General features: G+C 40.0%; 1 protein-coding gene across 5 annotated transcripts in view; it reads left to right on the forward strand.

Moving 5' to 3' along the window:
* tnr (tenascin R (restrictin, janusin)) overlaps positions 1-27,942 on the forward strand; it is a 220,427-nt gene that overhangs the window by 70,209 nt on the left and 122,276 nt on the right. The window lies entirely within an intron of this gene.

A 27,942-nucleotide genomic window follows, 5' to 3' on the forward strand; every position in this document is an offset into this window, starting at 1 on the left:
GTTGTTTTTTTCCTCTACTGCTTATGTAAAACGACTTCAAATAAAAGATATAAAATGCATTCACAAATGCAATGAAAACCGAGGTGCAAACTTTGGAGGGTTTTCCAAAAGTTGTGTGCTGTATACGTCAACGTTCTAGACATACTTTGGCTTTACAGTTCACTCTCTGGCCAGCTACAGCAAGGTGTGCAGCAACATGATGAACATAGTACAATAGGACAATAGCACAACAGTGCTTAACAAATTTATTCAATCACCACCCAGTCTAATGTTTATGCCACAGCTACTCTAAATTAACAGTATTGATAATTACCAAAATATTTTTTAATAATTGCTGATCCACCAGTGTGTGCAGGCTCCTTAATCTTCAATCAGAATGATATTTTTAATGCAAAAATGTATTTATACATGAATTATTATTGTATTATTATTATTATACAGTCGTTAACTTACATTCCTAAACAGAAAAATTACTTGATTAATTTATCTGAACTCAAGTGTGCCGGCTCAAATTTGGACATAAAAATGTGAACTCAGTTTGTCATTTGTCTAACAAACAACAATATATGATACTGTTAATGCAGGGTATAACCGGCAGATGAAAACATGATTCACTATTTTGAGAAATAAAAGCTAAAAAGTGAAGAATGACCTTTCCTCTCAGCATTGCCAAAATGAAGCTACTTCACATTGGTATTTGTGAAAACACGACAGTTTACTGTACTGGGTATACTGCAGAGTGTCCCTCCCTGCCACGTAAACACCCGCCCCGCAGCGATGCCTCATAAACACCGGCATCACAGCCACTAATACTACACATGCATCAAGAGCAAGAGGTGTTGTTAGGATCCGTTGGGGGCTCAGCCCAGTCAAAAAATCTTTAGAGTTCCATCTGATAATTGCAGTATTATTATGATATTTCAGTGTAAAATGAAAACAAGCTGTGAGGCACCGCAGTCTTGCAAAAGGTTTCAGTCAGGTGAGTAGGCTGCCTTTCACAATATGACTGCAATTTTCTCATTCAGCTTTCTTATTTATTTCTTTTATTTATTATTTCTTTTTCAGCAGCAGGAGTAAAATCTTGAAGGAAAAGGGTCTTGGTGTTGATGAAGGAGTCATATGGTAGATTATATGTTGGTAAAACTTCAATTTTGAAAATTGGCCAACCCTGCTCTGATAGCGTCTATTTCTATTATGTGATAAAGGCTCCTTTTTCAACTGTGACATACTGTATTATATCTGTGTCTTTTCTATCTATATGATACTGTCCTGTCATCTGTCTGTTATGCTTCTCATTCTTTTTGCTGTTTTCATATTATCCTCTCCTCATCGTCAGTCAGCAGAAGGAATACAGTGAAAAGGAAGCAATCAGTGTTTGCCAACTAAAATGAGACAAATCTCTCATTTGATTACTCTATGGAGAAGTGCTATTTATCTATATATTACAAACATGGCTTAGCCAGTTTTCCCACACAGCAATAATCAGAAGTTATGCTTTTAATATGCGTTTTGTACATCGTGTGTCAAAGTCCTGAGCCAAAATCCATAATCCAAGGTTTTAATCTAACTCACAGATCATTTTACATTCTTATTAAAGTTCGTCTCACCCGGTTGTGGCTGTGATCTGCACAGCTCGCCCCCCGAACACTCCAAGTAGCACTCCACCTGAATAGACAGGCGTGTTTTGCAGCTTTAAAAGAACACGCATATTAAAACAAGTTTCAAGAAGATGAAAAGTTGATGCTGAAGGGAGAGAATTTCCACTGGGGTGTGAAAAAAAGCATGTATCTTTATAAAGTGTAAAAAGAGGCTGATGTATCCATTTGCCACGAGACAATTTCTGCCTTCAGAGGATGTAATGTGCATCGTCATTTTGATGCCGGAATCCACATACCTGCAGAGCTATGGAGTGATACTCCGGGATCAGAGGTTTCACACAATGTAGCACAATAGACTTAGTTTCTTTGAACCCCATCTCAAAGTAAAGGAGCTATTACCCGTTATCGGGTGAGTTTCAAGTTTCATTTTGATGTGCAGACAGTTTCGTGCTCTTAATGTTACTCAAAGATATTTTTTCTTAACTAAATGTTATAGAGGCTAAAAAACTTTTTTTCTATTAGAATAATGCAAATAAATGTTTGCATTATATACTATGTTTTTATTAATGTTTGCACATGTTTCAGAGATGAGTTAAAAAAGAAATGAGGGGTGGTTTAAGACTTTTGCACAATGCTATTATTATTTACCACTGCGGCCCTTAGTAAAGGCACCTTTCAACACCATTATTATAAGCAATAATGGTGAGAAAAATGTTTGATATTGATACAAACTAAGAAAAATGTTTGAGAACCATAAAGCTAGCTAACTGGTAGCTGAAGAGCCTCTTCTTAACCAACTTGAGCTTGTAGATGAGGCAGTGGGAGCTCTCATGTCCTGACTCATCAGCAGCTTCGGCAGCAGGAGACATCTCATCCCACCCCCATTCTCTGCGGCCTGCTGGAGCGGGAGGGCTAGTAGGAGGAGTTGGCCGTCCGACTGCGGTCTGGGGTGTGGGGCCTCCCTGCTGCTGCGGAGTCGGGGTGGTCTGCCTCTCCCCACCGCAGGGAAAAGGGTAACACCACCTGGGTCTGGGTGCAATTCCCCCCTCCAGGGGCGGGGGCACCTAGACCCGGTTTGTAGAGTACGCTTGGGGAGTGTGATCGTGTGTACAGCGTCTCTTTATGTCTGTCTCCACGTTGGTTGAGTGTGGAGTAAGTGCATATGAGAGCATGAGGGTGGGAATGGATGTTTGTGTCTGTGTGTGCCTATATGTCTGTGTCTATATGTCAGGTTGGGTATCAGACGCCACCTCTCTGGGGACACCTCAGGCCCTCCAAGGTTTGGAGGCCTATCTCCACCCACCACCACTTCCCCTGCCGGTGGCGGACTCCCTCAGGTGTCGGTGTGTTGGTGGTTCTTTGTGTCTGGGGGTGGGCGTCCGGGTACACACCGGCTCACTCCTTGGCGGCCGCTTGTCGGGGCCTGGGGCCTGGGGCTCGCTCGGGCCCCTTTGGAGGTGGGGTGCCCCCGGCCTCTCGGCCTGGGGCTCGGTCACTCAGGCGCAGCTGGGGGCCGGCGGAGCTCACGGGCGCGTCACTGCAACTCCCCCTGGCTTCTGCTCCGCGGCTGCTGGGCGAGCCCTCATCTGGGACTCTCCTCAGCTCTTACTGGAACAGTGGCGCGGCTGCCCCTCTGTTGGTCTTCCATGGTCTCTTGTGTTCTGGGGGCCTCTGGATGTCTGGAGTTTTGATCTCCTCCATACCCGCTTCACACCCTGGAGGACGGGGCTGTGGCCCCCCCACACTCCCTAGCAGATCATTACATGGAGAAACCTTTGGAATGCAAGCATGCTGATCCACACAGGTATGCACACATGGGTATTCACAGACGCGGACTAAAGCTTTCTTGGCTGCTACCTCAAAGCACACTGTGCGCTGTCTATCTTGCGTGCTGCACAATATCGTTTATTATTTAGTAAATATTGATATCTATGGCTAGCTAGTTTATTGTGATGGTGCTTTGTTTTCTCTATTATTATGTTGCTCTTTGTTGTTTGCTGTCTCCTCTGTTTGTTTTTTTTTGTTTTTTGTTTTTTTTCTCCATACAGGTGACCCAGGAGTTCTTTTTTTTTTTTTTCTCTCTCTCTTCCCCCCCTTCTCACCGTCTCTTCTCCCCTTTGGTTTTCTTTCTTTCTCTCCCCCTCTTTCTCTCATTCATTCCCCCTGTCCTATTTATTAAAAAAAAAAAAAATGACAAAGGATGAACTGAAGCTCTGCCATCACGTAATGTCGCATACTGCTGTTTCTGATGTCATTTATAAAAAAAAAAAAAAAAAAAAAAAAAAAAAAGGAGACATCTCATCCTTCACCTCCTCTAGCCTCGCCTACACCTTGTTGCCATCATCCCTTTGTTCAAGCTTCACAGAAGCAAGCTTTTACCCTCTTAAATAAACCATTGTAGCTTTCCTCATAGCTTATTTAAAAGGTCAGTTTACCATATTGTTAAAAAAAAGAAAAGAAATTGGTTAGAGTTGAACCTGCCCATAATTGAAATCTTGCATTGCTGAATTAGTACACTACTGATACTAGGAATGACAAGCCGTTGACCTACATATGCCGTTGACATATATATATATATATATATCTATTATATATATGTATGTATGTATATATGTATGTATATATATGTATGTATGTATATATATGTATGTATATATATGTATGTATATATATATAATCCTTAAGTCACACTGAGTTCTTTTGATTCCTCAGAGGCATCCGATGGAAGACAAAACACTGCTCAGTAGACCATTTAACACTTTATTTTCACTTTGACAATACTTCTAGAAGGGAGATGCGTCCTGCAAGACACGTTGCCGCGGATCTCAATATGGTGACGGGCACCTGACAGTTTTATTACCGGGCACCCTATTCTAGTCTAAACAACAGCATTTCAGTAACTTAGATAAGATGGTTCCCTCTTATCTACTGCTCTACAGGCAAACATGGGCGAGAGTCTACGACTGGAGGACACCTATTCTAATGCCTTTATTATTCAGGCCTGTGTCCACTTAACACTACTCTATATGATTATATGGGCAGTTTTGATTAATATGAGATTAATATAAGGCACAGTAATAAAGCACTTCAGGTAAGATAATTCTAACACCTGTCAATACGATCTCATGCCAGGTGTATGGAATTAACATCTTATTAGTACCAGAGCGGTCATTCAAGGACGTATAATCTTTGACATGTAACATGAAAGCCTTTGTAAGTAAGATTTTGTACAAAAGGAACTCGATAGAGGATTTCAGTCATGACATCCTTTTCAAAGCAGTGAAGTGAATAGCTGCTGGGCATCACGGTCAGACTCAGTTATTATGTGATTTTGTCACTTATTCTAATAGACGTACTTAAATACACTGAAGTTTTTTAGCCAAAGGCTGTTGTAGATGAACAAATAGGTTCATAAAAACTCAACATTTTCTTTATGATAACTAGTCTTTAATTTAAACCAATTTTCATACTGGATGAGGACCAGTGTGTTACTCGTGCTTTAATCTGTGTATTTTACTTGTTCGAGTATCACTGTTTTGTAAAACTCTGTTTTGAGCCTACAGTGGGGGTGAGCAGGAAGGCAGCACTGCATGTTTGCCTTTCTAATTACTTCTCATAGGAACCCAGCTATTGATTGTTGCAAATGCTCATTGATTTTTAGCAGGACTCTACACTATCTGACGTTTGTGCTAAATACCAGGGGACGAATGACGTCAGTGGGCTTGTCTGTGACATCGGTTTATCTGTTTGCGGGTATGTGTGCGGAGGAAGAGGTATGCAAATGTGTCTGTGCATGCATTTTTTCTGTAGATTAAATGAGAATGGGCTTGTGTATCTGAGGAATAGGAAAGTTGCTGCATTTCTTTTGGCCCCGGAAGCCTAATCGAGAAGCATCGATCAAGCAAGGGGAAACAGCGTGCTTACTTGCACATTGAGATAGCCAAAAGCTATTGGCAAACTGTTTGTTCTCATTGGATAAAATCACAAGACTTGCCTCCCTGTGATTCTAAACAGATCACCATGTCAGAAGGTCAGAAGGGGTGCCACAATATATCAGCAGTCTCTTTCAATATTTTTAGTAACTAAATGTTAGGTGATGCCACAGTTCAATAACTACTTTAATTATCCATTAATGAATTCTGCTGGCATTGCAAGTTGAGATGACAGCATGTCAAGTACAAAGGAGTGCAAAGTAAGCATTAAAATACAAAATAAAGTTGTAGGCATAACCCCTGGCTGTTTAACTTCTTACAGTTGGCAAAATTACATCATTATTTACAAACTATATAGATCAGCAAACTGACTGAGTCCTCTAATACCAGGATTCACAAAGTACAGTCCATAGACCAGGTGTATCATTTTCATGTGAGCATGAGAAAACAATGTTGTGCTTCACATTATGTTTTTGTTTTTGACACTGATGAATTCAGCTGATACAAACACATTTAAAACAACTCATCTGTTAAAAGGCCTACCCCCCTGGTAACATTGGTTATCCCCTGGTTGATGGAGAAAAACGTGAGAAGTTAATGGCTATTGCTTAAAAACTGGTCACAGAGAAGTTGCTACACCAAAAATCTCCCCTCGATTGCGTCAGCTGCTAGCATATTGCTACAGCAGAGACAGGCTGCCCCTCCCTGAGCCTGAATCTGCTGGAGATTTCTTCCTGTTAAAAAGGTGTTTTTCCTTCCCATTGTTGCCAAGTGCTCACTCATAAAGGGTCATGTGATTGTTGGGGTTTCTTGGCCTACAGTATAAAGCGCCTTAAAGCAACTGGTGCTGTGAAGTGGCACTACTGTATATAAGAAAATTGAACTGTAAACTAACTACCAAGCCACGAAGTGTGATGCAAACCACAATGAAGCTGCAGCACTGCATACCTCTCTGTGACCAATTCCAACAAGTGCCAGCAAGCATTCACTCATTAGCCTGTTGAGAAATATGCACTTTTCCTTAGCAAACAGTGTTTATCAGGGGGTCAGTGACCAAGCTCTAGGCATGTGTGCATGGGGATTGAGCAACCACTCACTGGGGGAATACTCGTTTTTCCTTGGTGACCGGTGGTTGCCAGGCAGTCACTAACTGTTCCCAAAGCAGCCAGCCATCAAAACTTTAAGAACCCTCTTACAGTTTAGCACTAATGAAAGTGTAAAATGCTATCTGGTGTTTGTGTGTGACTACTTGATTAGACGCTGCATGGCCCCCATAGTGCTAGTAGGTATTCTAATTTTTTAAAATGCACACCAGTATAGCTATTGTTTCTCCGATGATTGCCACACCAACCAACAGTAATCGAGCCTGCAACTCTGACAGTGTTGCGTCAATCTATCAGTCTGTGATGGTAAGCTGTAAAAAAGCTAAGGTGTAAAGTAAGAGAACAACCAGTATAGTCCTGCAGTACATTGTTGAAGGAGGACTGGTGGATTTGGTGGTCATGTTTTTACCCAGAAGGCTCCACGTGTTCTACGCCAAGTTGGCACTGTCCTGGATTCAGTTTCTTGATTTTTCACATGACTTAGTGCACAGTGCACACTATATTGTATGGTGGATTTGAAAGATTATCATTGTCATCTTGATATGCACGACTTGTGGTAGCTTAAATCTTCTAATGACTGGGAATTAAAAAGAGATGGCTTGCTGACAAAAATGACTCAGTCTCTTTTGCACATAAACACCCCTCTGGAGTTGTACTGCTGCTTACTTTTTTTTTTACTTTGGTCTTTGGTTTTGTCCTGCCAGGATATCGCCTACTTTAATAGGAATTTGCCTATCATTGTTCCCTTATTCCTGTGAAGGGTTTTGAATAATGCATCATTCTGTTCTTCAACTTCCATTTGAATATATCTTTCTGGTCAGAAAAGAGAGAGTCTCTCTGTTGACTGAAAAATAAACACAGAGTTACAAAAGGCAAAGGGACAAAGAGTGAGGAAGGGTATAAAGAACGATAGCAACAAAAGGGCAGACGAAGAAAGCAAGAGACATATCAACAGCAAGAAAGATGGATAGAAAGGCTTATTGAGAGCGAGAGGGCCACACAGTGCAGCATCTGTATCAGGCTTCCAAAGGGTATCTAATGTGGTTTGCTTTGGTAATGAGACTGCCAGTCTTTTGTAATTTTCGGTGTTAGTTCAGTGCTCCTTGTGTCTTTTCTACACTGTGTACCTACATCACGTTCCTGATTACCGAGAGATTGGAAATGTTTATTTTTAGTTGTCTGAAACGTACATCGACAGACCGTGATGAATGGGAACAGTCCTCCATTGTGACAGAAACAACAGTAGCAGAATTGACTGTAGCTTTGGGAATATTCCTGTCACTACTAGAGATGGACCGATCCGATATTACCTATCGGTATCGGTCCGATACTGACCTAAATTACTGGATCAGATATCGGAGAAAAATAAAAAATGTAATCCGATCCATTAAATATCACGAAAGCACCTCACAAAACTTGCAACACGCCGTAACTCACCTCAGAACGTTAGCACGTCGGAGCAGTATGCATCACGTGATAGAGCGGCTGTGGCATGCGGGACCTGTCGGTGGTCTGGATAGCATTTGGAGCTTCGCTAGCAACCTGGCATTTCATCTCCGACAAAGTTATTCCCGAGAGAAGTAAAGCAAGTGTGTAAGTCCATCTCTGAATGTTTGTAAAGCATTCCTGCGTTAAGCTTAACAAGCGACTGCCTCTTCTTGTTGCTACTTCAATCATGAAACTGCTTAATGATCAGCTGATCGGCTTTTCTGTCGCGAGTCCGTCTCTCTTGTTTGTTTTTGGCCCACTTTGCACCAGAAAGAGGAAACCAGCGGATAAACAACAGCAGCACGTTTAAGCTTGATAAGCTGTTGTTAGAATTTATTTAATATTACTTTCTACTCCAGGATCTTTTCCTACGTAGCTGACGGCTGGTAACTGTGCAGGGGCGGATCTAGCAAAGTTTAGCCAGGGGGGCCGATAGGGCATTAACAGGGAAAAGGGGGCACAAAGACATACTTTTCTTTCTTATTGGTAAATGGTAAATGGCCTGTATTTATATAGTGCTTTACTAGTCCCTAAGGACCCCAAAGCGCTTTACATATCCAGTCATCCACCCATCCACACACACATTCACACACTGGTGATGGCAAGTGTTACGGCCCTAGCAGGGCCTCCTCCTGAAGGTGCCTGTGTGAGCGTGTCCCACCACCTCTTCTGCCTGAGGTGCCACCTTTCCCTGTTACACAGCTGATTCACATCAGTAATTAAAAGTATTTAAGCCCAGGGAAAGGTGAGCTCTGGGCCTGAGTGCCATGAGTGTGGTTACAGCTAGTGAGCTGAGTGTGTTTGTGAGTGGTTACAGCTAGTGAGCTGAGTGTGTTTGTGAGTGGTTACAGCTAGTGAGCTGTGTTATTGTGGTTTGCAGCTAGTGAGCTGCTCTCTTTCTTTTTGGCTTACGTTTTACTTTATTGACCACGCCTGAGTTTTGTTTGTTTTCTTAAATGGTGATAGCGGCTTGTCTGTCTCTTTTAGTTGAGCTACTTTAATAAAACTCTTTGATTTAACCCTTTTGCCTCCTTGACTCCTTTTTCTGACCTGGACACTTTTTGTTACTCCCCCCTCACCGCCTAGACCCCTCAGGGGAACGTAACACAAGCTACATTGTAGCCACAGCCACCCTGGGGCGCACTGACAGAAGCGAGGCTGCCGGACACTGGCGCCACCGGGCCCTCTGACCACCCCCAGTAGGCAACGGGTGAAGTGTCTTGCCCAAGGACACAACGACCGAGACTGTCCAAGCCGGGGCTCGAACCGGCAACCTTCCGATTACAAGGCGAACTCCCAACTCTTGAGCCACGATCGCCCCATCTCATTTAAAATGTCTAGCTTTTAATAAATAATTATCTGACACCCAAAGTTTTAATTTGATGTAAAATGAATAGAAGTCAATTACTATATATAGTGACTATTAAGTCTAATATATATACCCTAGTAAGCTATAGTACTTTTTCCTTTGGGAAGGTACCATCTGTGCAGTCTGCAATTTTGTTGAAGAAAGATGTTGAATCTATTTAATATTTCTTGAAAAATAATTGATTTCTGTGCATTTTTTTTCCACACTGCATCAAATTAAGGTTGATTACGTCGATTAAGCATCATGAGGTGGAGCGTGAGGGGTGGTTCCCTATTTTTTATTTTTTTATTTTTGTTGTTGCTGGGAGTTGGAACCCTATTAGTTAGGTTGCTTAATATTTACGCTAAGTACTCTTTAAAATACCAGAATAGGGAGGATGGTGCAGGTTTAAGTTTATTAGATTGATCAGTATTGCTGAACTATGAAATATTTTTTTTTGCATACAGGTATAACAGAATAGCTTTAGCTTAGTTGTTGTTTTAAACTTGAGTATGAACTTATACAAAATGCAGCAAGATATTTTAAAAAACAGTTTTGTTGATTAAAAAACACTATATCGGATTCATATCGTATCGGCAGATATCCAAATTTATGATATCGGTATCGGACATAAAAAAGTGGTATCGTGCCATCTCTAGTCACTACATCCAACTTTGAAAAAAATTAGCTCTGTTTGCTTAAAATTGGTGATTGTTGTTGTTTGATCATTTGTGACATGTGTTCAGAAGGATTGGAGAAGAATTGAACAGTCTAAGATTGATTGAGGTTCGGAAAAGGCAGCGGTCATGAAGTCAAAAACGACTTCACACACAGGTTTGCTTTCTTTGTCTTATTGAAACCAGAAACTTGCCACACCCAGTACAAAGGATACAAAGCCTGGAATATGTACTGCACCTCTAACACCACCCTCTAAGTATTGTGTGTAAAACACGCTAAAGGTTTTCTTACATTTCTGATTTTCCAAGTTTTCATTTGGTTGGGATTGTCTGGTTTACTTCAGAGAGCTGTTGTTTGTAGGGCACAGAGAATTGCCTGTAGATCAATAATTAAAAGTTCAGCAGAGCATATTTTAAGCCCTGATCTGTTTTTTTTTCAGGGGGATTCGAGGAGTATGTGTGTGTATCTAATTATCTGTCAAAGGAAGTATTTGATACAGCTGCAATGGATCAATCAGCAGTTCCCCTGATTGGCTTGACTTGGAACCGAGCAAAGTCAGTTTTAATCGATATTGACAGCTGCCATAATTTTATCTTCGTATCAGCTTTTGATGAGTAAAAAGTTCCTGTACTTCTGGAGACTGTTTTAAAGCATCACCAAAATTAAATGCAGTGCATTTTATGCAGAGGCCAAAAGTACTGTATATAGTATATCCTTATCCATCCTATATAGCATTGGCACTGGCCCATCCTATCCATTTGAGTGACAGCAGATAATCTCTAGCTCCTCTGCTGTCACATGGGGTTTTGATACATCAGTCTCAGCAGACACCTTTTTTTCTAAATGTTTTTCGACTTTTGAGTCCCCTTAACTGCTAGTTTTTAAAGATATTTTTGGCCAGTGGAAATTGCAAGCTGGTGCTGGCTGAATGTCATAGACTGTGATTTAATACTAGAACCGCTGGGGGAGTGGTCAGTCCCCTCCACATCCTGTAACAACATCATCAACAGCAAAGAAATAATTTTATAAAGAAGTTAAGATGTGAATTTAAATTCTTTAGGGGTTTTATTTGTTTTACAAATGATTTGAATTATTTAAACCATAAAGTTTAAATAAATTCTACTATCTACTAATAAACAAAAGGTATACTAAACAACACAATAACTGACAGTGTTGGGAAGGTTACTTTTAAAATGTGTTCCACTACAGATTACAAAATGCATGCCCCAAAATGTATTCTGTAACGTATTCCGTTACGTTACTCAATGAGAGTAACGTATTCTGAATACTTTGGATAACTGAATATATTATTATGCTTTTTAAAACTACATGAATGTGATTTATTACTATTACTGAAGGTCCGTGGCTCCAAACCATAGTAAAGAGACCTCTGGCTCATTACTACGTGGGTTCTGTGTCGGGCTCATAACCGAAAAATAGCTTTACTTTGTTGTCTTGTTGTTGTTTGGGGGGAAAACACGAACACAGCGTACAGTCGAGTCTTAATAGCTTACTTACAACTGGGCTCGTCAGGCACTCTTCTTGGCTGCAGTGGTTGTTATTATATTTACATGCTTCCAGCTCCCGTTTCTGCTCGATGACAACTTGTACTTTTCCATTCTCCTTTTTCTCCCTCCTCGCGCTCACAGACACATAACGTGTATGGCAGTCCATTCTCCCTGCAGCACGGACTACACTGCCCATGAGGCTACATTCTTTAGGGCAATGCCTGTAACACTCTGCCTATTAGCTTAGTACAACAACAACAACAAAAAAGCGCTCTCTCACTCAGGAAACACGCAGTCGCAGAGAGAGCACGCCTGTAACCACGGCAACCGTAATGCTGCCGCCTGGAACAACAGAACGTAGCTGTCAAACAAAACCCAAACAGTCCTGACCCGTGACAATATGAAACAGGAAAATACCGCCATGTAATCCATTTATTTCAACAAAGTAACTGTATTCTGAATACCACCTTTTTAAACGGTAACTGTAACGGAATACAGTTACTCATATTTTGTATTTTAAATACGTAACGGCGGTACGTGTATTCCGTTACTCCCCAACACTGATAACTAACATGTCTAAATTATCCAATTATTGTAGGAGAAGAACATTCTGGAGAATGTGTCGTATTTAGTTACTCTAAAATACAGAAGGTATAAAAAAACAGAGCGCTCACTGTGAAACAGATTGAACTGATCGGCGTCTTCATTTTAAAATTTAAAAAATAAAATAAGGAAATTAAGTCTGTAAAGGTAGAATTTAAAAAAAGTATAATCTCATCCATATCTGCCTCCTCTTCATCAGACCTGTAGCCTCTCTCTACACTCCTCCATGCCTCAAATCTGCTGCCCTTTACCTCCTCAGACCTAAAACCCGTCCGATTTGCTCCAGATTTCACTCTTCATTTACTCCGATTAGTTCTACACACTCTAGACTGTTTTCCTGCCGCTCTGCACAGGCAGCAGCCACCTACTTCCACCATACCCTCCACTGCTCTGATCCCAACAATTATTCATCTTTTATCAAACTACAGTTCTTCAAATGTTTATGAATTAATCACATCTAGATAGCTCTCACTTATATTCAGCATGGTTTCACATCAAATTGTTGCTAAACAATAAGTGTTGTACTAACAACATCAGGGAAGCGGTTGCATGGATTAATTTCGATGTGGTCAAAATGACATCCTCTGCCGTTCTAGGTATAAGCAGTTGTATATCTTTTAGGAAAAGTCAAGATATTTGATAATTGAGTTTTATTTTAACAGGGTTACATGTTTTTTTTTTTTATGTCACATGATTAAAATAACCTCCTTGGTATTTCTAATGTTAAGAAGTTGCTTCAGTGTGACAGAACAACAATGTAGCTGATTCACTTTAACTTCAAGTCCAGTTAAAAGTGAAGATCTTTCTTAAACTCCTATGATATTATCTAGTTTTACTTTAAATCAGATCTAAGTTAAAGAACTCTTTCCCATTGAGAACTGCTTCTGTACTCTACTGTACTCTATCATTTCTAATTTCCCGTCCACTTTTCCCCTTTAATTCCTTTATCTTCATTTCAGGCATCTGACACGAAGGTATTTCTCTCCGTTAAGTTGAGGTCTCTTTTCTTCCTCTCACTTCCACTCTATTTCTCTGCCTTTCTTCTCTTGCTGCTCACTTCCTTTTTTCCTCTAAGAAGACAAAGTCAAATGGCCCAATAGCATTTAATTGCTGTGGTTTTTATGTGGTCTGCTGAGAAGTAATAGCCACTCAGCACTTCTGTCCATAAGATAGATGCTGCCGATGCTTGTCTGGGAGTTGCAGTGTGGGAGCATACCCAGTGGCTCAGGAAAGTGCAGGTGAAGTAATAAAAGAAAATGGTTCGCTGGGAGGGAGGGGGAAAAAACCTCACAATGGATTTCATTTTCTTATTGGAAACAAGTCACCTTGGGTCATGCACACATGAATTTGCACACACACAGATAGACAAATACGAATTCACATGAACACATGGACAGCCGCAGCAACACACCGACCACACAAACAGGGGTCAGAGAGAAGCGGCAACTTGTTAGCAGCAACCATTGGCTGTGACCAGTCCAATAATGCAATCTGCTCTTGCTGTTGGACAGGCCACCATATGGAAGCGGCCGTTGGGTGAGTCAGACCGCCGTAATAATGGAAACAGCAGGAAATCAGAGGGATTGCCTGGATCCATCCTGTATTTGCCCCATCTCTGGTGTCACAGGCTAGACACAAACCCACTATTTCAAACAGGCAAAAACATTAGAATAGCATGTCCTCTTCTTCCTCTGTGAATGGGCTCTATCAATTCATCACACTTCTTAACACCAGGGCTTTTTTTTCAGGGGTGGCTGTGCACATAAGCCCAGCTGTTCTGTGTGCAATCAATGGCACTGAGTCTTACCTTGGTGGGCATAAATCTGTGCATTCAACAAAAAATGCTTGTTATTATTAAGTAAATACACCCCAATTAGAAAAAAAAAAAAAAAACACATGTTAGCTACATTTTTCCAGGGTTGGCAAAAAATCCTTTATAAGGAAAAAAAAAACCCTGAGAACAAACAACATTATAAGATAATAATTGTTAATGTAATTAATGTAATTAATAATTAAAAGCATATGCAGTACATATACAACTGAAAGGTTTCAGGGTGGCGTCTTTAAAAATGAAACGCATGTGCCTGATTTCGCATACATCTTCTCTTGAATCTCTGTGCTGCATTCAGCACTGCCCCAATTTTAAAACCACTTTATAGTAGTCCTGTTGTGTCCACTTGCACTTGTCTCTCAGCTGGAATTCCTTCAGTCTATCAAAACAAAAATCCTTCAACTCGATTCTCATCAGCAGGGAGGGTCCAAAAAAATTGCAAGGAGCCAAATCTAACAGGATGACAAGTGGTGAACAAAAGACAGTCTCTCCTGTGGGGACCAATTCATAATGCAGAACCCCTAGTGTATGCTGAACACAAGCAAACATACAAAAAAAAAACAAAAAAAACCGGAAACAGTAAATAAATAAAACCGAGCAGTGAAAATTCTCCTTGTCTCGCTCCTCACCTGATGCACTGATTTCACACTTTCAGAACCTTTGTACAAAACTAATAGTGATCATTTCAAACTCTGCCCCCCAAAACCCCTCCATTGACAGGAATGGCAGATAAATTTTCATTGTTATGTCATTATTGGAAATATTGCACTACAGTAAATCCCTGTTATGGCCTATAAAAGCCTAAGAAAAGTCCCCTTTACGTAAAGTTTATTTTTTCTCTTGCATTCGTTGTGCATCACATAAAAGCCATCTTTGTAACTTTAGCTGCTGTCCACGACAGCAGTACATGCCTTTAACAAAACTTTACCTCTGCTACAGGCAGAAGACATCACTGACATCCTGAGAGAAAATTAAGTATGGATCACAGTAAGTTATGTGATTACCTTAGAAGTGAACCATGTCAGAAGTTCACTGAAGAGTTTAATTGCAATCCATGCGATTGGATTTTGTTAGTCTCACCACATGATAGGAAGTCAAAATCTGAGTCCATGAAAAAGCAATTACTTGCTTTACTGCTTAACTGTTAAGAGGCACTCGTTATCTAGTTAAATCCATTCACAATTTAAATTCAAAGAAAGCTCTAATTTGCTTTATTTGCTGTCACACTATGTGCAGTTTATTTTTCTTCTGTGGGGGAGAGGTACTGGAAGACAGGCTTTGAGCTTTAGAAATTAGTGACATATCCATTACTCAAATGATCTGTTTGGCTCCAGTTATATTTACAGTTGCTCACTTCATATGAAAGTATTTTAAATTTGACTTAAACCGCATTATAAACAACTGCTTGAAACATCGACTGTAATATTCTCTTATAGTCTCCCGTTATAGTACATTAAACTTAATGTATTAACTTTTTCTTTTCCTTTGTCCTGCCATTGAACGCCCTCATGGTGACTGAAAGTAGCATGGTGACAAAGTTCGAAGTCTTGTTCATGCTCTAAATCATTTTCAGTAAACTTTTTAATTATTGCTTCTAATTGAAGTTTCCAATATGTTGTTAATGCATCACTGGTCACCACTATCATCATCATTTGTGTAGCACAAGAAAACTCATTAAAGACTTCAAACTTTGTCACCATGCTACTTTCAGTTTGTCTACAATCAAAGTTTTACTGTTTAGTTTTGACTAGTTTTGAGTTTTGATATGTTTTACATCAAAAGAGATGCTTAAATAAAATACAAATACATAAATAGGGCTGGGTCATTTCATACCGTTCATGGTAATACCGGTATAATGTTAGGCAATGATAAGAAAATGAAATATCGTGATAGAGTATGGGTAAAACGTGCATGCACGGTGCCTTTGTTTTCATATGCACATGGCAGAAAAAGCATGACAGAGAATGACAAAAGCAGGCGAAAGCGGATCGTTGAATGAAACGGATGAACCAGAACTGGTTTGTAAAAATGCTGCAACTTCAGTGATGTGGAACTGGTTTGGCTTCCGTCCGTCAGATACACAACAAAGCACTATTTTTGGTAGAGCTTGCTAGTGGGCCGTCGTTTTTACCGTGTTTTTCGGAAAATAAGGCACACTTAAAATCCATCCGTTAAATTTTCTGAAAACCCTTATAAGCAGGTGCACCTTATGTATGAATTCTGGTTGTGCTTACTGACCTCGAACCGATTTTATGTGGTACATATTTTCTGTCAAAAAATGTTTTAGTACGAAGTGGTAAGCTACGAAGCAGCACTGTCTGAGCATTCCGGCTACCGTAGGCAGGAGCGTCGCGGAGTGATACGTACTGTGCTTGATTTATCCCGCATCAATTATATCGTCAGTTATATCGTTATCACAAATTTTTAAATGTATATCGTGATAAATATTTTGGGCTATATTGCCCTGCCCTATACATAAATGTAAGTTTAATTTAGGAGGCTAGATATATATTTTTGTAGCCAGGGATCCTTGGTGTTTGCAGCTACTGCACTCTGGCTTTTACTGCAGCCATGAGGAGGTTAATGAATCACCCTAATGAAATAAATACTGCTGTGTAATCAGTTTGAATTGCTTCTAAAATGCCCACACATCGCTCGTTACATCTGAAACTACAGTGTATGGAAACAAATACGTTCAGGTGATCTAAAGGTGCTTTACAGTCACTTGGAAGCTCTTGCTTTTCTGCTCAGTAGTGCTGCAGTTTCATTTGAAAACGCACTTATAAACAACTAAGAAATGGTAATCTATTTAAAATTTTAAAAAGCCAAAATACCGAGGTTTTCAGATACAAACGCCCTGAGTGTGCTGGCATGTAAGCAGGTACCTCTCAACAGGTAATTGAGGAAAGAAAATACAAAAAAAAAAAGGGAGAAGCATCAGTGTTTTCCAATGTTTTCCAGCTCTAACTGTGAACTGCTTTATAGTGTAGTCCATCCGTGAAGCATTCAGTCCCTGGATCTCGTACTCAAAGTCAAGGGCTCCTTTCATGTCTCAGTGATATCTGAAACAACACACTCCCACCAACGCGGGCGTCTGCTTTTACAGGCGTAATGCATGTGTTTTGTGTTCCACCTCCTGACATTAGTATCATTACCAGCATCAAGGCATTGTGGGCTTATGTTTTCTGACTGAGGTGTTCTTTGTTTAAAAGAAAATAGCTGTAAATTGTATCTATACTGAGAACTGTTAACTGTTTAATAAATACAACTCTATTGCTACGTGAAATGAATGTGCTTTTTAAAGGTTGCAGACAGCATAGCAGTGGTCAAGGGAAACGTTTAGCCATCCAAAGCCCTCAGCTGGGGCTGCTTAGCTACTTAGTCTAGGTTACTGTAGTGATTTGAGCAAGAGGTAGCCATTTGTCCTAGTTGGGCTGGCAGCGCAGTAGCCATCCAGAATGGAAAACAGCCCCTGGTGAAAATGACTTTCCATTACTTGTGACCCCTTCTGTAAATAGTGTTCCCTGCTGATAGGCTAACTCGCTGCCTTACATGTCAACTGGACCTGTTTGTTGCAAGATAATGAAGGAATATAGTGTATAACCTCACAACGTAGAAATACCGAGCCAAAAATAACATAATATATTCATCCTTTTTGTAGTTGTTCAGATGATGGATGATATTCAGGGGAGCTTTGCGCTTTCAGGACTTCCATCCGAGGAGCCTCACACATAAAACACTGTCATCCCACAATACTGTTCTTGTCATACTTGTTGGGTTTTTTTATGTGGTTGTATTTGTCCCTAGATAATGATGCCATATTTCTGTGTATTCAGCGTCTTAGAAAATATATTGATCACATTATTAGAATGCGATGAATGGGCGAGCATGCTGAAATCGACTGCTGTAGGGATGCTTCTGAAAGAGACTTGTTTCATTGTGTAACACACAAATCAATAGTCTCAAAATAACAAATTATCTTGTATCAAGTTATGCGTTCGTAGCCATCTATCATGGTGTCAGTGTGCACAAGTGTGTGTGGATTTGCGTGTGGCTTGTTTATGTAGGAGAGAGCACTGGAGTGGAATTTGGTGTCATAACAAAGGAAAAGAATCAGTGCGGACACACTGTTGATATCTGTTCTTAACAGATACGTTCGCAGCAAGATGACAAACAAGCAACATGGGAAAGTGAGTGAGGGATGGTTTAAACACAGATATACACACACTAAACTATTTCTGTCTCTGCACTGAACTACTAAGCAAATACACATTTTTCACCAGTTTATTTTTTTTTGTAGATAAAATGAAAGGTCAGCTTCATGTGCAGAAATGCTTGTCTTAACTAGGCCAGGATGTTAGACGTGAGATCCTGAAGATAGCTGCAAGCTCCTAAGTCACACTCTGTGAGCTGTCGTGAAGTGTGCCATTACTTAACTACTGGCTTTAGTCAGTGGCTTTAACTGCACCACAAAATTTTGTAGTCTACATAATGTAGTAATATATTTTTTTCCTTTTAATTCACATGGTTGAATTGTATATATTATTAGTTTTTCCAATGATCCCTGTTGCTTACAGTAACACATTTATGAACAATATGCTTAGACATTATAACAATAGACTGGTTTGTTGTATTAATATACACTACATAACTTTTGTAACATGCGGAGCTTTATCTGTAACTGTACTATACTGTATACATATTACTAAAGAGAGGACCACAGTTTCAAACTTACTTTATGATATAAAACTCCTCATTGGTTTGCAGCCTGAAAAATATGAATCTGTATTCAAGTAGATGACTGTTTAATATATGAAAAGGTTCCCAGGAATCAATGAAACATGCAAAGTTGATTCACTGGTTTTGCTTGAATAACTGAGGTAATAGAAAAACTTTTATCAAAGCCCCTTCTCACTTTCCGAATGCAGTTTTGCTCATTGGCAGGCAGAGCCGTCTCTCGAGATTATTGGAAAGTCTGTTATTCATAAGAAAAAGGATATATTTCACATGCAGCACTCATACAGTTGGACATGCATCTGTTTTTCTTTGATAGCATTCAGCTAGTTTGGAAAAAAAAGGCTTTTTAAACGTTTTAAGCTGTTCTACATGACTAATTCTACAATCAAGCAAGCTTAAAACCATAAAATATATGAATCACAACCTTGAAAGTGAATCAATCGCAGGTATTTCTGCATGTGTTGTCAAGACACCTCAAGACCATTTGCAGGTCAACGCATCAAACCACAACATACATTTTTACACAGACATTATTAAGACTTTAAAATCATTTGATTTTTTTATGAATTGTAAAAACACTGATATCCTGCCTCCTTCTCACAGTTAACATGAAAAAGAAAAACCACAGCAAACTTTTATCGAAGGCTCACACCAACACTGTTTGTCTTGGAAACATTAGGGTGATTTTTTTATATTATCCAGTATGTATTACTACCTGCTTTTAAAGTTTGAAAGTCTTTTTCCTATTTTGAAATAAATGTTATAGAGATATTGCTATTACTGCCAAGATTAATAGCTCAGACATTAATCCAAATTTGCCAAAATGCCACTGAATGCAAGATTGCCTTTAAAATTATATTGGTTTTCAGGATACAATACAAGTACAAGAGTCAGATTATCACCAAACGTGTCTTTCCCATGCTGAAACATAGCCTAGATGCACTACAGTATCCATCCATCCATCTATCCATATTCTTCAGCTCCTATTTGGGAGGCTTCATGCCTAAGCCCAATTTATAGTCTCAATTAACCTAGCTCCATGCATGGTTAAGAAGAGCCTGACTGGAGAAAATCCATGCAGACACAAAAACATGCAAATTCCTGGCAGGGGCCAGATGGTGTATTCTTCCCATGCTATAGTATGTCTTAATAATTTCTTTGTTGGTTTATTCCAACATTGTTATTGAAATCTGTTGAGATTTTGATGCTCCAGGTACTCCGGTTTCCTCCCACAGGCTGATGTGCTTTTGTACATCAGTCTTGGTTTTTACACTGGTTATAGTTTTGGATATACAACATATGGGAAAAAAAGACTCAGGGATAACTTGTGTAATAAAAATATCAAAATGATTTTGAACAGTGCATTTGAATAGAAGCTGACATACTTCCTTTCAGACTGACTCTCACACAGTTATTTGAAAAGTTTCCTGACATCATGAATATGCGTTACTCACTCTGGAAATTAGATTGTCAAACATACACAAATGCACATGCACAGACAAAAAATGACGTAAGGAAAGTAAAACATTTTTTAAATATTATATATTTCTTGTCCCTGTGCTTGTCTGTCAAAATAGGCCCTGAAGACTGATGCTAGAAATTTACAAATGCAGGGAACAAGGTAAATAAAAATATGAATGTGGTGTAAATGTAATTGTGTTTATTTTGGGTTATTAAACATGATAGCAATGTTGATAAGCCACAAATCAGATTTATTCTGAAAAGCTCTGTATTTTCCATTTTCTCCAAATTGAAAAAAATTTAAAACAGTGACTGTTGTATCAGTCATTTCCATTTTTTGAAATACTTGTATTCTAAAAGTGTTCATTAAACAACGAATAATTTCCACTTTTACCACTTTACAATTTTTGCAAAGCATTGTAAGACCACTCTGCCATTAGAGCTACATTTGCATTTTTTAGTGTATTTTGAATATCATTAACCTTCGTGGAACCTAAGTTAGTAATTTCATGCCATATTGTGGTTTTCACATTTGCACCTGCTCAGCATGCAGGATGCATACTGATTTTTGACAGGAGAAGGAAAACCTTAATGTGGTTTCCCTGCTTCCTTGCAGTTTTGTAACCCGTTGTCTGCTAACAGTGAAAATATAAATATTTGTAGTTTTAGCAAATAAAACGATCTTTTGCTATACAAAACCTTTCTTTAATCAAATCATCCAAAGTATGAGTATCAAAGCAGCCTCAACATTTCATGGAATCCACATTGGCTATTCCTGAAAGTGCAAGAAAGCAAAAAAAGACATGCATTGCTTAGCTCCGCATTGCTTCCAGTGCCCCCACAGTAGTGAAATAGAATAGAATAGAAGCAGATTGAGTGCTGCTTTCCACCTCTCTCACACTCTCCTTTCACAATCTCAGTCATCCTTCAGGATATCCGAGGCTAGACCTGCAGCCCTAACCTCTCTGCGCTGCTCTGACAAGGACTGCCTTTAAAGTGCGCCCGTGTGTGTTTGTGTGTGTGTGTGTGTGTGTGTGTGTGTGTGCACTAGAGAGATAGCTACAGAGAGATAGTGACTGTGCAGTGTGGGGAAGTGTTACTTGCTCTATAATCCTGAGTATGTAATGTGCAGTATATGTAGAGAAGTGGAGTAGATTTCTTCACTGCCATATTATGTTTCTCAGCTACAACACATGTTTTTCATTTCTTAGTTCTGGTTTGACTATTTTTGATATCTCACAATGCTCTTACTCATGTAACAAGTCTTCGACATTGCAAAGAAGAAATCTAGAGTAGCTGGGTCACCAGAGTCCGACAGAACTGATTTATCTGTGGGCCAAACTATCAGAAATATCATTCATAATTTCTGGTGAATGAAAATTTAAAGAGCAAAGGAGAAACACCCTTCCACCATGTTATCAGTGATGACAACAACCAGCTTATTTGAGCAGAGCTGGCATTTAGGACCCAAATGCAGACACATTGAGACAGGCACCAAAAGTGAGCCTTTATTTTGGAGTTGATGTTTTGCAGGCCTTCCTTCCTGCCTTCAAATAGGCTACACTTTATTAATATAATACAGTAACTCTTTTCCAGTCTTATTGACCAAAGCACTTGAAGTGCTGTTGATGGTAAACTGCTATATAGTGATTTTTATCTCACATAGCTGATTCAGATGGAGCAGATGTGCTACTTTTGTTTTGTAACCACTTCATATTTTTGTAAAAATTGTAATTTAATTGTAAATCAGCTTTTCAGCTGCCAGTGCACTAATCAGTGTGATTGGCCAAATGTCACCCCTTCGTTCGAACGCACTTGTACCTAGTACACTCTGGGTTAACTTAGTGAGCTGATAAACAGCTTTGTGTAACCACTTATTTTGATTACTAATGTTAAGATAAGTGAATCCAGATAACAGAAAGATACTGTGGATATGTTGACTTTGCTTTGCGGTATAATGCTTAAATACACATAAGGTCATTAGAGGGAAGTGGACATAGCAGGGCCATGAGATGCAGGTGAAAATAATCAATGATAGTGAGACTAAACACAAAGTTCTAGACAAAAAAAAACTCAGAAAGTGACAACTGTAACCAATTCAAGGAATACAGGCACAGGGAAGGTTTTAAAACAGGTTAATTGTCACAGGAGGATAAGATGAGAAACAAAGCAAATGAAGTAAACCAACTAACATAAACAATAACTGCAACTAAACACTGAAGAATGAAAATATTGAGGAATAACACAATGCTGAAAATGTAAACAATAAGAAAACTAATAACCAATCAATCATAACTCAGAACATAAAAATCTGCTGAGGAAAAAAAAACATCTGAAATATTGAAATATCTCATTTTTAGCTCACACAATATTGGTGTCAGTCTTATGTCGGTCGGGCTCTAGAGTCTGATTACGATTTGCGGTGACATAGCATTGTAACTGCATGCATCTGGTGACGGTTGTGCTTGCTGGTGCATTGTTCTGAAGCAAGGGAATTCCTCAACTCCCATGCCGTTGGTACTTAAACATTTTGGCCATCGAAACACTTCAAGTACTAATAACTCCAACCAGTAACATCAGACATACCCATAACAACCAAAGCAACCTGCAACTATGCTTGCAGCAAGATGCTTGATGCTCTCAGAGGTCACCCTTCCAACATGAGTAATGAGCAATAAATGGAAGTTTTACATCACCTCTCCTTTCACCACACTTTTCCACAGCTGTAAGTGTTTCAACTTTATATTAAAGAATGCAAAATTTACCAAGACATCAGCTTTGTCATTCTAATTGCATTAAGACTGAGAAATGATTAGTATACTGAATGACACTTAATACTTGGTGGCTTGCTGCATGGTTGTAGAGACAGCTGAGCAAGATTTGTCATTTTTAAAAAGCACACTGTAAAAATATTTAACGGGCTGTATTCAGGCTGGTAGGTTGTGTGAGTAGCTGTTTCTTTTCGAAGAAATATAAATAAATTATAGTAATAGTAAAAACAGCATTTTATTTGCATGTGCAGCCACAAACTGCTTGTTATTCTCCTTTGCTTTGAAGAGGGCTACGATAGCATCTTATTTCAGCTGTTCGTTCAATACAGCACTTTTTTTAAAAGCAAGCTTTAAAAGTAAGCTTGTCGGTTTAAATGTTGTGTATTTTTTTCTAAACCAGAACTGGTGCAATTAGACCCCACATATTTCAAGTCTTACTTTTTTTTAATGTTGTTTCAGTGAGAGGTAAATGGTGGCTTTTCACCTGCACAGAAGGTGTCTGAGTTGGTGTGACAACTTAAATGACCAGCTTTTTGACCCTTGTCTGCAACCTAGTGATATAAAAGCACTTTAGATCAGAGAGCCTGTGTAGATGCACAAAGAAAAGAGTAGGAAAAAAATGTAGTGTACACCCATTCTGTTGGGAGTGAAAAGCTAATAAAGGGCTAGCTTTTATGTTTTAGGCAGTTTTAAACTTTTGCAGCCTAGTATGTCTTGTGCCACAGTTTGCCAGACAGCCAATCAGCAGCTTAAACTAAAGCCTTTGTTTCTCTTTTAGAGAAATTTGGGAGTAATAAACAGCATTAACTGACTCATTGCACTCATATAAATGGTATCAGTGAAGGAAAAAATGACCACATTTCACCAAATCGGGGGCTTCATTGGCATACTTGCTACTAGTTGTCTCCAGATTTGATTTTAACGCATTATTGACTTCTTTCAAAGTCCTGAGAGGTTACTCCTAAAGTGATTTATAAGATCTTTCATTGCCCTTTTTCTCCGCTCTGTGAAATCCTCACACACGCCCTGCTTTGCTGTTCCAGGGTCCACATTGTTAAATGAAGGTGCATTTGCACTCGGGAGCAGTGTTGGTCAAGTTACTTGAAAAAAGTAATCAGTAACTAATTACCGATTACTCCCCCAAAAAAGTAATCCCGTTACTTTACTGATTACTTATTTTCAAAAGTAATTAATTACTTAGTTACTTAGTTACTTTTTAAAAACACGATTTACAACCTGAATAGGTGATAAAGCGATAGACCTTTCAGCCCAATTCTACTTTTTCTGCATAATCCATCATACAAAATGTAATCAAATGGAAAAGTCTCTTTTTAAAACTTGTTTTATTAGTTTTAACCTTTTAACTTTATGCATCAAGCAAAAATTAAATTATATGCACCATTCTCTTGTGGGGATAGGTTAATTGGATAATCCAAATTGCCACTAGGTGTGAATGTGCGAGTGAATGTGAGTGCGAATGGTTGTCTGTCCCTATGTGTTAGCCCTGCGACAGACTGGCGACCTGTCCAGGGTGTACCCCGCCTCTCGCCCTATGATAGCTGGGATAGGCTCCAGCGCCCCCCGCGACCCCGAAAAGGATAAGCGGAAGCGAATGGATGGATGGATGGATTTAAACTTATTTTCTGCACATTCCAGCACATAAAATATATTTTTTGTGTGTGTGTTTACACTCACTCTTTCAAATAGATGCAAGTAAAACACAGCAGAAAATAAATAACATCAAAGACTAGCGGTCCTGTTGCTCTATTTTCACCTGTACAACAGGAGGGGCATAGGCGGAGGTTTACCCTGGTGCAGGTGTGCCGCAGTGGTCAGTGGAAGAATCCGCGAGTTTCTCTGTGAATTTCCCATTACGTCATAGCGCACTCGGTGCTTGCTTGGAAGTTAAGGGGGTTTTTTCGCTTTAAAAAGAAGTTTTCTTCCCACGCACAACGGACACTAATGTTTTTGTCACTTTTTATGGAATCAAACTCAAAATAAGGTCAGTACTTCCACGCTTTAAACACTGCACGCTCATACTCTCTCCCGCACTCGATATATGATGCACTGTTGATCTGCACACAGCTGTTGTCACAAACGTCGCACTCGCTTACGTCACTGTCATGAGACATTTTTGCAAAAAAGTCACGGTTTTAGTAACGCAGTAACGCAGCATTCCTAGGGGAAAGTAACGGTAATCTAATTACCGTTTTTGCAATAGTAATCCCTTACTTTACTCGTTACCTGAAAAAAGTAATCAGATTACAGTAACGTGTTACTTGTAACGTGTTACTGTCCATCTCTGCTCGGGAGCTATTGGACTTTGTATTGATGTATCCCTCGAAATAAGACCTGAAAAACTATTTTTCATTGTTCAAATCACTTAAATATGTGAAAATGTCAGTTGTTAAATATTTCAAATATTATGTAAACTATAATAGTTTCTGTATTTATATGGCTCTGGTATTACTGTACATCATTGCATGTGTGCTTTCTGGTATTGATCTTCACTTGATGGATTTTACTTTGTATCCTGCAGTGTTAAAATATTTATGGGCTTTATTTTTTTTTTTTTTGCGCATAGCCTGTGGGTTCATAAGATTGTCTTAACTTTTTCTTTGGCTTCCTCATCACCTTTTATCACTTTCTTCACTTACAGGATTTCTACTCCTGTCCATCTCTATGGGATTGATTACCATGACGATTAACAGTGTTATGTGAAGGCCGAGTGATCTAAAAAGATAACATCTACTGCCTTTTGTATATGAAGGTCTGCCTGTAGGTCTATGTGTGCTTCTGTAGTACGGCCAATGTTTGCTTCAGCAATAAAAAGTCTACAAATCAATGTGAGCACCCCTGCGTCACAAACTGGCTGAATGCTTGTGATAGATTCTTAAAAACATTTGCACGCACAGATGTATGTGCATGCATGCACCCACCCACACATACATACACATACACACTTAATTGGAATGTGTCGTTAGTGCAAGTACAATTTGTGAGGAAAAATAAAACACAGTGGCTCAAACTACTGTAATCATGCTGATTGCACAACATTCAAATCAAATCAAATCAAATCAAATCACTTTTTATTGTCACATCACATGTGCAGGCACACTGGCACAGCACATGCGAGTGAAATTCTTGTGTGCGAGCCCCACAAGCAACAGAGATGTGCAAACACAACAACACAAACGAGCAAAATACAAGAATGGCCAACCTGAAACTAATAAATATATGTACAATATATAATAGTGTATGCATTTCTGGATGTGTATACTAAATATTTTCCTACGTGTGTGTGTGTGTGTGTGTGTGTGTGTGTGTGTGTGTGTGTATACACATTTTTACAAATTAAATAGTAAAAAAATAAAATAAAATAATAATAATAATAATAATAATAAAATATATAAAATATACAGAGTTGAATATGTGCAAAACAAGTGGCATTTATATACAGTGTGGAGTGCATAATGTTGAAGTTCCAGTAGTGAAGCTGAGGTGTCTATGACGTGTTCAGCAGTCTGATGGCCTGATGGAAAAAGCTGTCTCTCAGTCTGCTGGTACGGGACCGGATGCTGCAGAACCTCCTTCCTGATGGAAGCAGTCTGAACAGTTTATGGCTGGGGTGACTGGAGTTCTTGATGATCCTCCCCACTTTCCTCAGGCACCGCTTCCTGTAGATGTCTTGGAGGGAGGGAAGCTCACCTCCAATTATCCGTTCAGAGCACCGCACTACTCGCTGGAGAGCTTTGCAGTTGTAGGCGGTGCTGTTGCCATACCAGGTGGTGATGCATCCAGTGAGGATGCTCTCAATGGCACAGTGATAGAAGGTCCTGAGGATGCGGGGGCTCATGCCGAATCTTTTCAGTCTCCTGAGAAGGAAGAGGCGCTGCTGGGCCTTCTTCACTGTTTTGTTTGTGTGTACTGACCACGTAAGATCCTCAGCCAGGTGTACGCCAAGGAACCGGAAGCTGCTCACTCTCTCCACAGCAGCGCCGTTGATGGTGATGGGGGTGTGTACTTCTCTGCACCTCCGGAAGTCCACTATCAACTCCTTTGTCTTTGCGACGTTGAGGGTGAGATGGTTGTCTTGACACCAGTGGGTCAGGGCGCTGACCTCCTCCCTGTAAGCCGTCTCATCACCGTTGGTGATAAGACCCACCACTGTAGTGTCGTCCGCAAACTTCACAATGATGTTGGAGCTGTTAGTGGCTGTGCAGTCGTAGGTGTAGAGTGAGTACAGGAGAGGGCTCAGTACGCACCTCTGTGGAGCACCAGTGTTCAGTGTGATGGGGGATGAGGTGATGCTGCCCAGTCTGACCACCTGGCGTCTGTCAGACAGGAAGCTAAGGATCCAGCTGCAGAGGGAGCTGCTCAGTCCTAGATCCTGCAGTTTCCTGTCCAGCTTCGAGGGAACGATGGTATTGAATGCTGAGCTGTAATCTACAAACAGCATCCTCACATACGTGTCTCTCTTCTCCAGGTGTGACAGGGCAGTGTGTAGTGTCAGGGCTATGGCATCATCAGTGGACCTGTTGTGGCGGTATGCAAACTGTAGAGGGTCCAGTGAGTCGGGTAGTGCAGAGCAGATGAAGTCCCTGACCAGCTTCTCGAAGCATTTGCTTACGATGGGGGTCAGGGCTACAGGTCGCCAGTCGTTCAATGAGGAGATGGTGGAGGATTTGGGTACAGGGACGATGGTGGCCATTTTGAAGCAGGCTGGGACTACAGACAGAGAGAGGGAAAGGTTGAAGATGTGCGTGAACACTCCAGCCAGCTGAGCCGCGCATGACCTGAGGACGCGGCCGGGAATCCCGTCCGGACCAGTAGCTTTGCGTGCGTTCACCTTCCTGAAGCACTTCCGCACATCCTCCTCAGACA

The sequence above is a fragment of the Mchenga conophoros genome, linkage group LG18 (assembly GCF_057382185.1).
Source record: "Mchenga conophoros isolate Kocher_MC1m ecotype Shallow Benthic linkage group LG18, M_conophoros_male_GT1.1, whole genome shotgun sequence".
Taxonomy (NCBI): Eukaryota; Metazoa; Chordata; class Actinopteri; order Cichliformes; family Cichlidae; genus Mchenga; species Mchenga conophoros.